Genomic DNA, 12,376 nt, shown 5'->3' on the forward strand with positions numbered 1-12,376 from the left:
TAGCCCTAGCCCAGCGGGTTCAGGTGCTGTCTGGCCGCACAATGGAGGCGGCTCACCTGCGGCCCGGCCAAAGGGCGGGAGGAGATGCGCCAGCCCAGCCCCGAAGACAGTTACTTACGCGGAGGAGAAGAGCCAGCCATGTTCAGAGCCGGCGGTGGAGGCTGGAGGCCGGAGGCTGGCAAAGCAGCGGCTCAACTCTGCCGTCCTTGCCAATCATGGAGCCTTCCTCCGCCACCCTCCGAGGCCAGGCTCCCGCCTCCCCAACGCCTCTGCGTCTAAGCTCTGGCCTTTCGAGTCCTGCGGGGCGCCACTTCCCCGCGCAGCTCCGCGCGGCGTCCGCTGTTCTCGCGTCCCGGGCGCCGTCGGTGAGGTTCTGGGGAAGGAATAATCCACTCGCGTATATAGCGCGCCTCCCTGTGGCCCGTTGAACCCTTTCCGCAGGCCAGCCTGCCGGCACGCGCTCCCAACCAACGCTTCTCCACTCCGCGCTTTCCGAAATCGGGCTTTCCTTTCTAATGATGCCCCATTTAACGGACCGACCGGGAGGCACGGGAATCTTTGAGCAACCAATGAGAAGGCCTCGGAGGAGGCGGCCCCTGTTAGATCCGCCCCGCGTCGCGGGGGAACCAAGAGCAAATCGGTTCCCCCTTCTCAGTTGCTAAGAGTATGTCCCCGACCTCCCTCCCGCCCTCCGCGTTTCTCCAAGTCAAGGGTGTGTGTGTGTGTGTGAGAAAGAGAGGGGGGGGTGAGTGCGCTTTGCTTCAAGCTGAAGCCAAATGTTGCGCATGTCCTTCGTCGGAGCTGCAGCCCACATCCTTCTGTGGCTGAAAGGTAGGAAGGAATATGAGCGCTGGGGATGCTAGGAGATGCACAGAAGGAGCTAGAACCAGTCCTGGCAAGATGTTGAAACGAGGAGGTGTGTCTGTAGGGGAAGGGCAATGAACACTCAAAAGAAAAAAGAAATCTCTGACCTGGTTCTTTCAACATGTTTGGATGCAGCTCCAATTATGGCCCTACTGGGGATTGTAGTTGTGGTCCATTACAACCAGTGGGCACATCAGAGCTATCATATTGGCTCTGCCCCCCCCCCTTTTTTTCTTTTTCTGGAGGCCTCTATGACTGCTGAGCATGGTTTCCATGCAAGCAAATGCTGGCTACCCTCCAGGGATTTTGCTAGGGAGAATCTTGTTTATACAGTTTCTTGGCGGAACCTTTCTCCCCAAATAAATATTTTAAAACACCTGCAGCTTCTCTGGCTTCTCATTCATTCATTCACTGTTTTCATTCATTTCATCTGTACTTGATTTCCTGCACATGATATGAAAAAAAAAAAAAAGAAAAACAGTCAAAGGTGCTGGAAACTATCAGATCCTCCTGGAATAGTCTGTGATCTCTTGTGTATTGCAGAGTTTGGTTTCTGAGGATGGAGATGGAAAAGGAAACTGTTCCAGATATCATCTGCAATGTTTTTCATAATGAGGAAGAACTCCTTTCCATAGTAACAATCCTTTTAAACATCAATGTTCCAAATAGGAAAAAAAACCTGCCCACAAATTCAGTGCTTGGATGTAATAATCTTGCATGTAATAATAACATATAACATTATGCTTTATGCTTCTGGTTTGACAGAGAACTCTCAATTTATCTGAGGCTTTCTTGTATCTACATTTTTTTATTATTATTTATATGCCACCCTTCTCCCTTCTCAGACTCAGGGCGGCTTACAATGCGTTAAGCAATAGCCTTCATACTTTTGTATATTTATACAAAGTCAGCTTATTGCCCCCACAAACTGGGTCCTCAATTTATCTACCTTAGAAAGGATGGAAGGCTGAGTCAACCTTGAGCCTGGGGAGATTCGAACTTGCAGTAATTGCAGGCAGCTGAATGTTAATAACAGGCTATTAGTCTGCTGCGCCTCCAGGCTCCTGCATACAGGCTCTACATACCCATCACACTATTTATGGGTTAAAGAACCCCCTGCAGAGTGCAGAAAAGGAGTAAGAAACATTAAGGCAAAGAGTTAAGGGCAGGAGAAAAGAGGATATACACCAATTTATAATGCCTTGGTAAAACCACACTTGGATTATTGCATTCAGTTTTGGTCGCCACAATTTAAAAAAGATGTTGAGACTCTAGAAAAAGTGCAAAGAAGAGCAACAAAGGTGATTAGAGGACTGGAAGCTAAAACATAACAGCGGCAAGAATTGAGTCTAGTTTAATGAAAAGAAGGACTAGGGGTGATATGATAGCAGTGTTCCAATATCTATGGACTGCCATAAAGAAGAGGGGATCCACCTATTTTCCAAAGCACCTGAAGGTAGAACAAGAAGCAGTGGATGGAAACTAATTAAGGAGAGAACCAATCTAGAAGCAAGGAGAAATTTTATGTCAGTGAGAACTGACTTAATCAGTGGAACAACTTGCCTCCAGAAGTTCTGGGTGCTCCAACACTGGAGGTTTTTAAGAAGAGATTGGACAACCATTTGTCTGAAATGGCATAGGGTTTCCTACCTGAGCAGGTGATTGGATTAGAAGACCTCTAACGTGCCTTCCAACTCTGTTTTCTGTTATTCTGAGATAGAGCTTAAATTAAGTTATGCTAATGCCATTCACTCAGTCTTTGCTTCGTTTTCTATTCTTATCTTTATTTTTATCACATCCCTATATAGAGACATGTATTCCCTTTTGTCCTTTAAATTTGAAAGATTGAGTCAACCTTGAGCTGGTGACATTCGAACTGCCTGCAGTACTGCATTTTAACCACTGCGCCACCATGGCTCAGAAGAAACTGTTTTTATTGAAGATAAACAACATACATAAAAACAATACAAATTTAAAGAAAAATAAAATAAATCTCAGAGACATAAATTAGACTTGACACCACAAGGAAAAGAAAATGTAAATTTCTCCTGAGTAATATAGTCATAGCTAGTTATAGCTTTTAATTTATTCTTTTTAAGATAATTGAGAGCCTGATTTCCCTCAGCCTTGACTATTCCTGGATCCCACCTGCAGGTGATCCCAGAAGCCACCAGTCAGATAATTCCGAGGCTGCTTTTTCTGGCCTTGGTTCCCAACTTCCTTCTCATTTTAAAAGACAAAGTTACACTTTAGTGGAAGGAGAGACTTTGTGAGGAAGACATATACCTGATGTTCTGAAACACCACAGAGGCAGATTAGGTTCCCAACACGCCAGGGATGAAATCTACTTACCTTCCCAACCGGTTCAGAAGTGCATGTGCCCCCACAAGCGTCACATGGGTGCACAGATCCTCTGCGCATGTGCAAACCCTTCTGCGCATGCGCAGAGGGTAAAAAACAGGTTACTTCCTGGTTAAAACCAGGAAGTAACGATGACCGGGCGGGTGGGCAGAGGCTCGTGCCACCATCACTACCAGTTCTCCGAACCACCGGCCGCCATTGCTACCAATTTGGCCAAACCGGTCCGAACTGGGAGCATTTCATCCCTGCAACATGCTCCTTTTGTCATTTCCCCCCTGTTGTGTCCTCATAAGTAATTCCATTCAGCAGGCTCTGACTCATATCAGTCCAGTATTAGAGGTTTAGGATTTATGTGGCTGTGAAGTGAATGGTTGCAGCTACTGTGGTGCAGTGGTTAGAGCGCAGTACTGCAGACTTCTGCTGCTGCCTGCCGGCTGCCTGCATTTTGGCAGTTTGAATCTCACCAGGTTTAAGGTTGACTCATCCTTCCATCCTTCTGAGGTGGGTAAAATGAGGACCCAAATTGTTGAGGGAAATATGCTCTGTAAACCACTTAGAGAGGGTTGTAAAGCACTGTGAAGCAGTATATAAGTCTAAGTGCTATTGCTATAACATGAGCAGGGCAATTATTGCTGGCATGAAAGAGTTGCTTAAAAGACAGGAGTAACATACAGAGTACAAAATTGAGCCCAAAATCTTTGTTGTTAAGTGAGACATTAGTTAAGTGAGTTTTGTCCCATTTTACAACCTTTCTTTCCACAGTTGTTAAGTGAATCACTGCAGTTGATAAGTTAGTAACCTGGTTGTTAAGTGAATCTGACTTCCCCATTGACTTTGCTTATCAGAAGGTTGCAAAAGGGGATCATGTGACCTTGGGACCCAGCTATGGCCATAAATATGAACCAATTGCCAAGCATCTGAATTTTGATCACAAGATCATGGAGCTGCTGCAAAGGTCATCACTGTGAAGAGCGGTCATAAATCACATTTTTCAGTATCGTTGTAACTTTGAATGGTCACTAAACAAACTATTGTAAATTGAGGACTACCTGTAATGCAAGGCATTGGGAGAAACATTTATTCCCCTGCATATGATTATGATTATTAAAGAAGACTGATACTCACTTATTTATATTTATTACAAATTTAAAGTAAAATAAATGTCAAATCTAAAGGTGCAAGAAAAGAAAAAAGAGAAAAAAAGAAAGCTAAAGTTCTGAAAAATAATAACTTCCTACTTTCTCTTCATTGGATATTTACAAACTCAGCCTCTTCCGGATATTTCTTCCAGAAATTCCATCAACCTCATATAAAATTCTCATCCTTTTCAAACATTAAATCCAAAAATCATCATTTCACAGTATTTTCACAATCACTTCAAACTTTTTTCTTCTATTAGCAAAAAGTTCATAAAAGTTTTCCAGTCTTTTTTTAAAAAAAGTTTAACTTTTTAAAAAACTTGTTGCTTTCTCCCTGACAAAATAGGTCAGTTTTGCTGTTTCTGCTAATTCTGACAATTTTACAAACCACTCCTCCACTGTGGGTATTTCAATACTCTTCCATCTTTGTGCATATAATTTTTACTTTATTTATTTCTCACATTTTTGCACCACTTGTCTCCTCCTTCAGAAAGGAACTTGCTTCAGTTATTACTTACAAAATTAAATTTCCATTAATCTTTTCTAATTCAGTACCATAAGCCCTAATAAAAAGTTCTGGTTTCTGCAATATTAATCTTTATTATTCATTATATATATATTTGCATCCAAAATGTCTTGGCTTTTCAACGTGATAAAATATCCATTCAAGTTTTTCATATTTCAAATGTTGATTTGAAATACCTTAATACATTTTTGACAGTTTCTTTGGTGGCGTGTACCAACAATATCTCCTTTTACGAAAACATTCTTTTAAATTAAATTAGATTTTAAATTCTTTAAAATTACAACTCAATATAAATTTTATCCCATTTACCCACATTCTTTCTCCTATATTATAGTCAAAATTGGTGGTCCATTTTATCATACAATCCTGAACTTCCGTTCCAAATCTTAACAAACTTTTTGCAATTTCATGCTCATAATTTGTACATAACTCCTTTTCAAATCCCATTTTATGTTTTTCAATTCCACTTGCCATCCTGTCTTTATTAAATCTTTCCTTTAATTGTGCTTATAAAAATTATTGAAAATACAGATTCTAAGTACATTGCTATTCACAATGAGACTCCTCTTCTTGGTCTCTTCTTCAGTTTTTTCCTCTGTGTCCCCGGGTCCACTCCAAAGATCATCCCACCAATGTTTATAGAGGAAAAGAGAAGAATCAATTCCTTTGGTAAAATCTATAATGAGCTCAATTGAATTCAATGGCATTGACTTACAAGTAAGTAGGGATCATTGCATCTTTTTCTTAACTGCATCTCCAAAACTTTGCCTTTCCTTATCTTCTTGAAAGATTACTTAAATTCTCAATAGCAGCCTTTTGCAACTGGATTCCTTCAAAAAGTTGGCTGAGATACTAGACTAAAACCTGAATTGTACCTAATTGCAGTTCTTCTTTATTGCACACCTAGAACTATTATTCTTAATGTGTTTCTTTGGCAGTGCTTGTTTTAAGCCTTGGATTCAGAAACTCAATGGACATGTTTCTATTTTATACAAGAACTAGGAAGCCTCTTATGTAAGAGGCTAAAAATAATTGAAAGCCAATACTATTCTTGTTAAAATTAATTTAGTCTGAAGGATGAATCATAAAACTCTAGATGTCTCAGTCTTTCACCAGAGGCCCTATTATTGGTTATTGTGCAGTCTACACAAGGGATCAGAAGACCTCAAGATAGGTCAGGCAAATGAACTGTATGTGGTGCAATTCAACAATAAGCTTACCTCCTGTAGGGAGCTAACCCCTAAATTTAAAGTCTAATTTTTTTTTAAATTTTGATTTCCTATGAAGGTCAGATAAAATGTTATGATGTGGAAGTAATCTGACAAAGAATCCTTTTGCTTAATGACCATGATATTTTTATTTGAAAATGCACGGTGTGTTTTGTCCCACTTCATCTAATATCCATTTCTGATCATCAGTATCTTCAAGGCACAGTACTGGCTTCGCCACTCTGCCTTTCTTCTGCAAAATTGCAGCTCATTCCTCCCAATAAATTTAAATGGACAAACAAAGGAAAATTAGCTTTCCAAGACTTCCAGTTTCCAATGTCTTCCTCAAAGGTAAGAGTGAATACACCTCCCCAATGAGAATAGAATAGAATAGAATAGAATTCTTTATTGGCCAAGTGTGATTGGACACACAAGGAATTTGTCTTGGTGCATATGCTCTTGGTGGACATAAAAGAAAAGATACATTCATCAAGAATCATAAGGTACAACACTTAATGATAGTCATAGGGAAACAATCAATACAAATCTTAAGGATACCAGCAACAAGTTTACAGTCATACAGTCATAAGTGGGAGGATATGGGTGATAGGAACAATGAGAAGATTAATAGTAGTGCAGACTTAGTAAATAGTTTGTCAATGTTGAGGGAATTATTTGTTTAGCAAAGTGATGGTGTTTGGGAAAAAACTGTTCTTGTGTCTAGTTGTTCTGGTGTTTAGTGCTCTATAGTGTCATTTTGGGGGTAGGAGTTGAAACCGTTTATGTCCAGGATGTGAGGGGTCTGTAAATATTTTCACAGCCCTCAATGCTATATAAATGCTCCCAACATAGGGATCGAAGCAATTCTCATTTAGGACATCAACCAAATAAACCAACAGTTTTCTCAGATGAAGACTGAAATTGGTTAAACTTGATATTCTAGTTTTGAAAAAGAAATGTTGGCTACTCAATGGATGATTTAGCAAGGGTGACTTTGGATCATGTTTCATTCCAGTGATTGCTTTTCTGAAGGACACAAACTCCTCATTATTTGAGTTAGTACCTGAAGATGTGACTTTATGTTGGGGGAGCGGAAGGGCATGAGATGTGGATGTCAGATTCACAAGGCTGCCCTCACATTCAGGCCCAGTTGACAGAAAGGTAGGCTACCTCTCCCTTTAACCTCATTCACTATGCTAAGTATAGAAGCAAGTAAAACAAAATCCTCCTTTGTCTGGCTTTGCATTCATTTCTTCCCATGGCAGATTGAATGGAAAACCTGCTGCTAGAATTGTTAACCCCTTTATTAATCCCCATTTTGCTGAGCTTTATTAAATATAGGAGTGAGTAAGAATTCTATTTCCCCTCCTTTCCCCAATTAGAGCCATGGACTGACAAACCTCTGCACCTTTTTGAGGAAAGGTGCTTTTTGGCAGAAATAATACCTGACTTTTCACAAACAGCCCTCATTGTATTCAATCATTATATACAACCCGCATTTAGTCTGGAAGTCATCTTGGGGGGGGGGTTGTATATGTTTTATTTGCAGTTTTTCTTTAACAACCAACATTTTTTGTGGACAGTGTAATGACTTGGTTAACATGTTTTTCACACAGTGCTCATATTTATTTATGTATTTATTTCATGTATTTATATGCCGCCCTTCTCCAGAAGGACTCAGGGCGGTGAACACAAGTTAAAAACATGTACAACAAAATCCCATTTTAAACCAAATTAACTAATAAATAATAAATAATAAAACCCAGAATCAGAGTCAGCTTGAACAGCCAAGTCTTCAGGTCCCGATGGAAGGAGCGGAGATCAGGAGCTGTCTGGAGCTCGGTAGGCAACTCATTCCAGAGGGTGGGAGCACCCACAGAGAACGCCCTACCCCTGGGCGCCGCCAGATGACATTGGCCTGCCGTCGGAACCCTGAGGAGAGCAGCCCTATGTGAGCGAACAGGACGGTGGGAGGCAGGCAGGAGAAGGTCCTGCAAATATCCCAGACCTAAGTCATGTAGGGCCTTATAGATGAGAATCAGCACCTTGAAGCGGACCTGGAGAACCACTGGTAACTAGTGCAGCTCACGCAGGAGAGGTGTTATATGGGAATAACGAGGGGCTCCCATAACAACCTGTGCGGCTGCATTCTGGATCAACTAGAGTCTCCGGGTGCATCTCAGGGGCAGGCTCATGTAGAGGGAATTGCAGTAATCCAAGCGGGAAGTAACCAGGGCATGAGTGACAGTGCAAAGGTCATCTCGGTTCAGGAAAGGGCGCAACTGGCGCACCAGATGAACCTGTGCGAAGGCCCCCCCTGGTCACTGCTGTCAGGTGGTCTTCTAGGGACAGCCGAGCATCCAGGAGGACACCCAAGTTGCGAGCCCTATCAACGGGGGCAAGTTTTTCCCCACCCATCAAAAGTGATGGGGCCTCTGAAACCCGAGATGCCGGGATCCACAGCCACACAGTCTTGGAGGGGTTGAGTTTGAGTCTGTTTCTACCCATCCAGGCCCGCACCACCTCCAGGCAATGGGACATCACGGAAAGGGCATCTCTGGAATGGTCTGGGGTGGAGATGTATAACTGGGTATCATCAGCATATTGATGATATCTCACCCCGAAGCCACGAATGATCTCACCCAGCGGCTTCATATAGATGTTAAAGAGCAGGGGGAAGAGAACTGACCCCTGAGGCACCCTACAATTTAGGGGCCTCGGTGTGGACCTCTGCTCCCCCGCCCATACAAACTGCAAGCAACCTGAGAGGTAGGAGAACCACTGTAAAACAGTGCCTCCCACCCCCAACCCCACAAGTCGCTGCAGTAGGCTACCATGGTCGATGGTATCAAAAGCCGTTGAGAGGTCAAGTAGGACCAGGATGGAGGAACAACCACCATCCCGAGGCCGCCAGAGATCATTCACCAGAGCGACCAATGCCGTTTCCGTGATGTGCTCGCATCGGAAGCCCGATTGGTACGGGTCTAGGTATTCCGTTTCCTCCAGGAACTGTGGGAGCTGTTGCACCAGCACAGTCTCAACAACCTTCACAATGGAGCGAAAGTTGGAGATGGGACGATAGTTATTAAGTGAGTCTGGATCCAGGGAAGGCTTTTTGAGGAGAGATCGAACCACCGCCTCCTTAAGAGAGGTGGGGAAGACCCCCTCCTTCAACGAAGTGTTGACAATTGCCTGGATCCAGTCTCTAGTCACCTCCCTGGCAGCCGAAACCAACCAGGAGGGACAAGGATCCAATAAGCAAGTGGAGGAACCAAGTTTACCCATAATCCTATCTACTTCCTTGACAGAAACAGGGTCAAACTCAACCCAGATATTATTCTCAAGACCTACCCTAGTCTCCCCCTTGGATTCTGCCCAGTCAGAGTCCAATCCGATCTGGATCTGAGCAATTTTATCATGCAGAAACTGTACAAAATCCTCTGCCCTGTAAAGGGTCTTCCCTTGCTCCCTGATTGAGGAGGGAGCGGGTCACACGAAACAGGGCCGCTGGGCGGTTTTCTGCAGATGCAATGAGGGCAGCGAAGTAATCTTACTTCGCCGCTTCCATCGCCACTAGATAAGACCTAATATGGGTTCTTAACTGTGTTCGATCAGATTCAGACCGGGAGGACCTCCAACTCTCCTCTAGGCATCTTTTCCGACGTTTCATTTCCCAGAGCTTCATGGAAAACCAAGGAGCAACCCGGGATCTGCGTCGGGTCAGAGGCCGCAAAGGTGCAATTCGGTCCAAGGTGTCGGTAGCCGCCCGTTCCCAGGATGCCACCAGAGCCTCAGCTGAATCTCAGGATTGAGAGGTGGGGAATGTCCCAAGCTCCATCAAAAACCTCTCTGGGTCCATCAGGCACCTGGGGCGGAACCATTTTATGGGTCCCGCCTCCCAGCGGCAAGGGTTGGCAGATTGAAAGTCCAGTCTAAGGAGGGAATGACAGGGGGGCGATGGAAAGTTCCCCCTACCACGACCATTTATCCACTGCCCAGAGAGAAAAACCAGGTCGAGTGTGTGTCCTCCCCTATGAGTTGGGCCCTGAATAACCTGAGTCAGGTCCATGGCTGCCATAGAGGCCATGAATTCCCGGACTGTCTCAGATGACTCGCTGATCGAAGACAGATTGAAATCTCCCACAACCAAAAGGTTGGGGAGTTCAAGTGCCACTTCAGTCAAGACATCAAGCAGTGCGGGCAGGGCTGTGGCAACGTAGCTGGGAGATAGGTATGTGACCAACAACCCCGACTGAACTCCAGGGTCCCACTTCAATAGAAGAGACTCATACCTGCCTATCTGAGGGACAGTGACCTCCTTAGGACTAAGACCTTCTCTAACAACCACTGCCACCCCCCGCCCCTTCCCTGGTGTCGCGGCTGGTGCAGCACACAAAAGCCCAGGGGGCATAAAATCAGAGAGAGGGATTCCCCCCTCCTGCCCCAACCAGGTCTCCATGATACAGTTAATACAATTATTAATTGATAATACAATTATATATACAGGATTTTTATCTTTCAACTTCTAACCTTAATATGCTCATTATAATTATAATATATTCTTTTATGTATCAATCTATATTATACTATTTTTCCCAATTTATACTTATTTATTTTTCCCATTTGTTGGAGTTCTTACCTCATTATCTTTAAACAATACTATTCTCTCTTTGAGATTTTTTATCACTTTCTCCAAAAGTATATGTAAACAAATAACCTTTCTTTATACAATATACTTGTTAACTCCTAACAATTTAATATTATAAATACCACTCAGTGTTCCACACATTTTCAATATCTCAGCTTTCTATAAACACCAATAAAACCAGTTATCAATCAGATTTAATCAGTCCCATGATCATATCTCTAAATCCCCTGAATTTATAGAATTCAGGTAGAGCGCGTTGCAGTAGTGAAGACGGGAAGTGACTAAGGCATGAGTGACTGTGAGTAGGGACTGTTGGTCCATATATGTGCTACTATTTTCCCAATTTAAACTTTCCACTTATTTCTTTTTTTTAAAAAAAAAAGTTTTTTATTTTTTAAACAAACAAACATTTAATACATCAGTCATTCCTTCCATGTGACATCTCGGTGTTGTCTCCTATTACTCTTCTTTTTGTTATTTCTTCTGTCTTCATTCTCATCCAATCAATTAAAATTCATCACTAACAAAATATTCTGGTTATAGCATTTTTATATGTAACTATTAATTTACTTATTTGTATCTCTTTTCTAACCAATAGTAGAATTGATTCCATATCTTAAAGTATTCTGAATCTTCTCTTTCTTTAATCATCAAAGTCAATCTATTCATTTCTGCACAATCTAAAAATTTTTTAATTACTCCTCCTTCCAAAGGTATTTTCTCTGCTTTCCAATGTTGTGCATAAACAATCCTTGCAGCTGTTATTACATGTAAACTTTCCACTTATTTCTATTGGTTTTCAACATTGTTACTATATTGCAAAAAAAAAATTATATCTCTATCCATCATCTCTCAGCCTTTTTAGAATTTCATCGTTTATTGGTTTTTTGGTAATTCTTTTATGTTTCTCTCTTGGAATCATACATGTCTTTCTGGCATTTTTACACAAACTGATTGTTCCCTCTGTTTTATCCTTTATCTCCTTCTGCTGCATCTTTTGAATATCCATCCATAACCTTTTCATTATTTTTGAAAGATCTTCTTTTTTCCTCTATTCTATTATAAGCTCTTAAGGGATAGTTTGTTTGATTTTTAGTATTTATTATTGCTGCCTTTTCAGTATTTTTATCTGCTTTTAACTTGTTTTTATCTTTTTGTAATTTATTTTGCTTTGTCCCCTCCACCACTCCTTCTGATTTCTCAGCTGTCTTCTATGTGTTATATTCATCTTTCCTACCATTTGTTGAGAATGTTATACTTTCACGGCTTTATCTTTAAATATTCCCATCAACTTCTTATAATTCTTTGTCATTATTTCTAGCATTTCTTCATAAAACTTTATTGTCTCCTGCTGGGTCATTTTGTAACAAATTAATATCCCTCTAATATCCCAGTATCCTGATATCTAAAAACTCAAAAAAATTTGTATAAATTATTAGCAAGATTTGATCACTCCCAAAGTTATTTCTCTAAGTCCTCAAAATGTCTATAAATTTGTGCTTTTCAGACTTTATAATTTCCAATTTACAGATTTTAAAGTCTTGTTTATCTATTCTTTTTCTTTTCCCTCTTCTCACTTTTCTTCTTTTGCTTCATAAGCTGATCTATCACATAATGTTAATAACCACCA

The 12,376-nt window shown here is 41.6% G+C and overlaps 1 protein-coding gene and 1 long non-coding RNA gene across 12 annotated transcripts in view; one reads left to right on the forward strand and one right to left on the reverse strand.

The window, feature by feature from the left end:
- The window catches only part of WNK2 (WNK lysine deficient protein kinase 2), a 114,852-nt gene extending 114,284 nt beyond the window's left edge, over positions 1-568 (reverse strand). For 10 of the 11 annotated variants that reach the window (XM_087887825.1, XM_087887824.1, XM_087887823.1 and 7 more), the window contains exon 1: positions 119-568. The gene's annotated coding sequence lies outside the window, so the exon portion shown is untranslated. The remainder of the gene's footprint in view (positions 1-118) is intronic. The other variant, XM_087887831.1, reaches the window with a different exon arrangement.
- The window catches only part of LOC148115523 (uncharacterized), a 57,115-nt gene that overhangs the window by 1,666 nt on the left and 43,073 nt on the right, over positions 1-12,376 (forward strand). The window lies entirely within an intron of this gene.

The sequence above is a fragment of the Pantherophis guttatus genome, chromosome 2, assembly GCF_059756535.1.
Source record: "Pantherophis guttatus breed Tessera chromosome 2, ASM5975653v1, whole genome shotgun sequence".
NCBI classification, from domain to species: Eukaryota; Metazoa; Chordata; class Lepidosauria; order Squamata; family Colubridae; genus Pantherophis; species Pantherophis guttatus.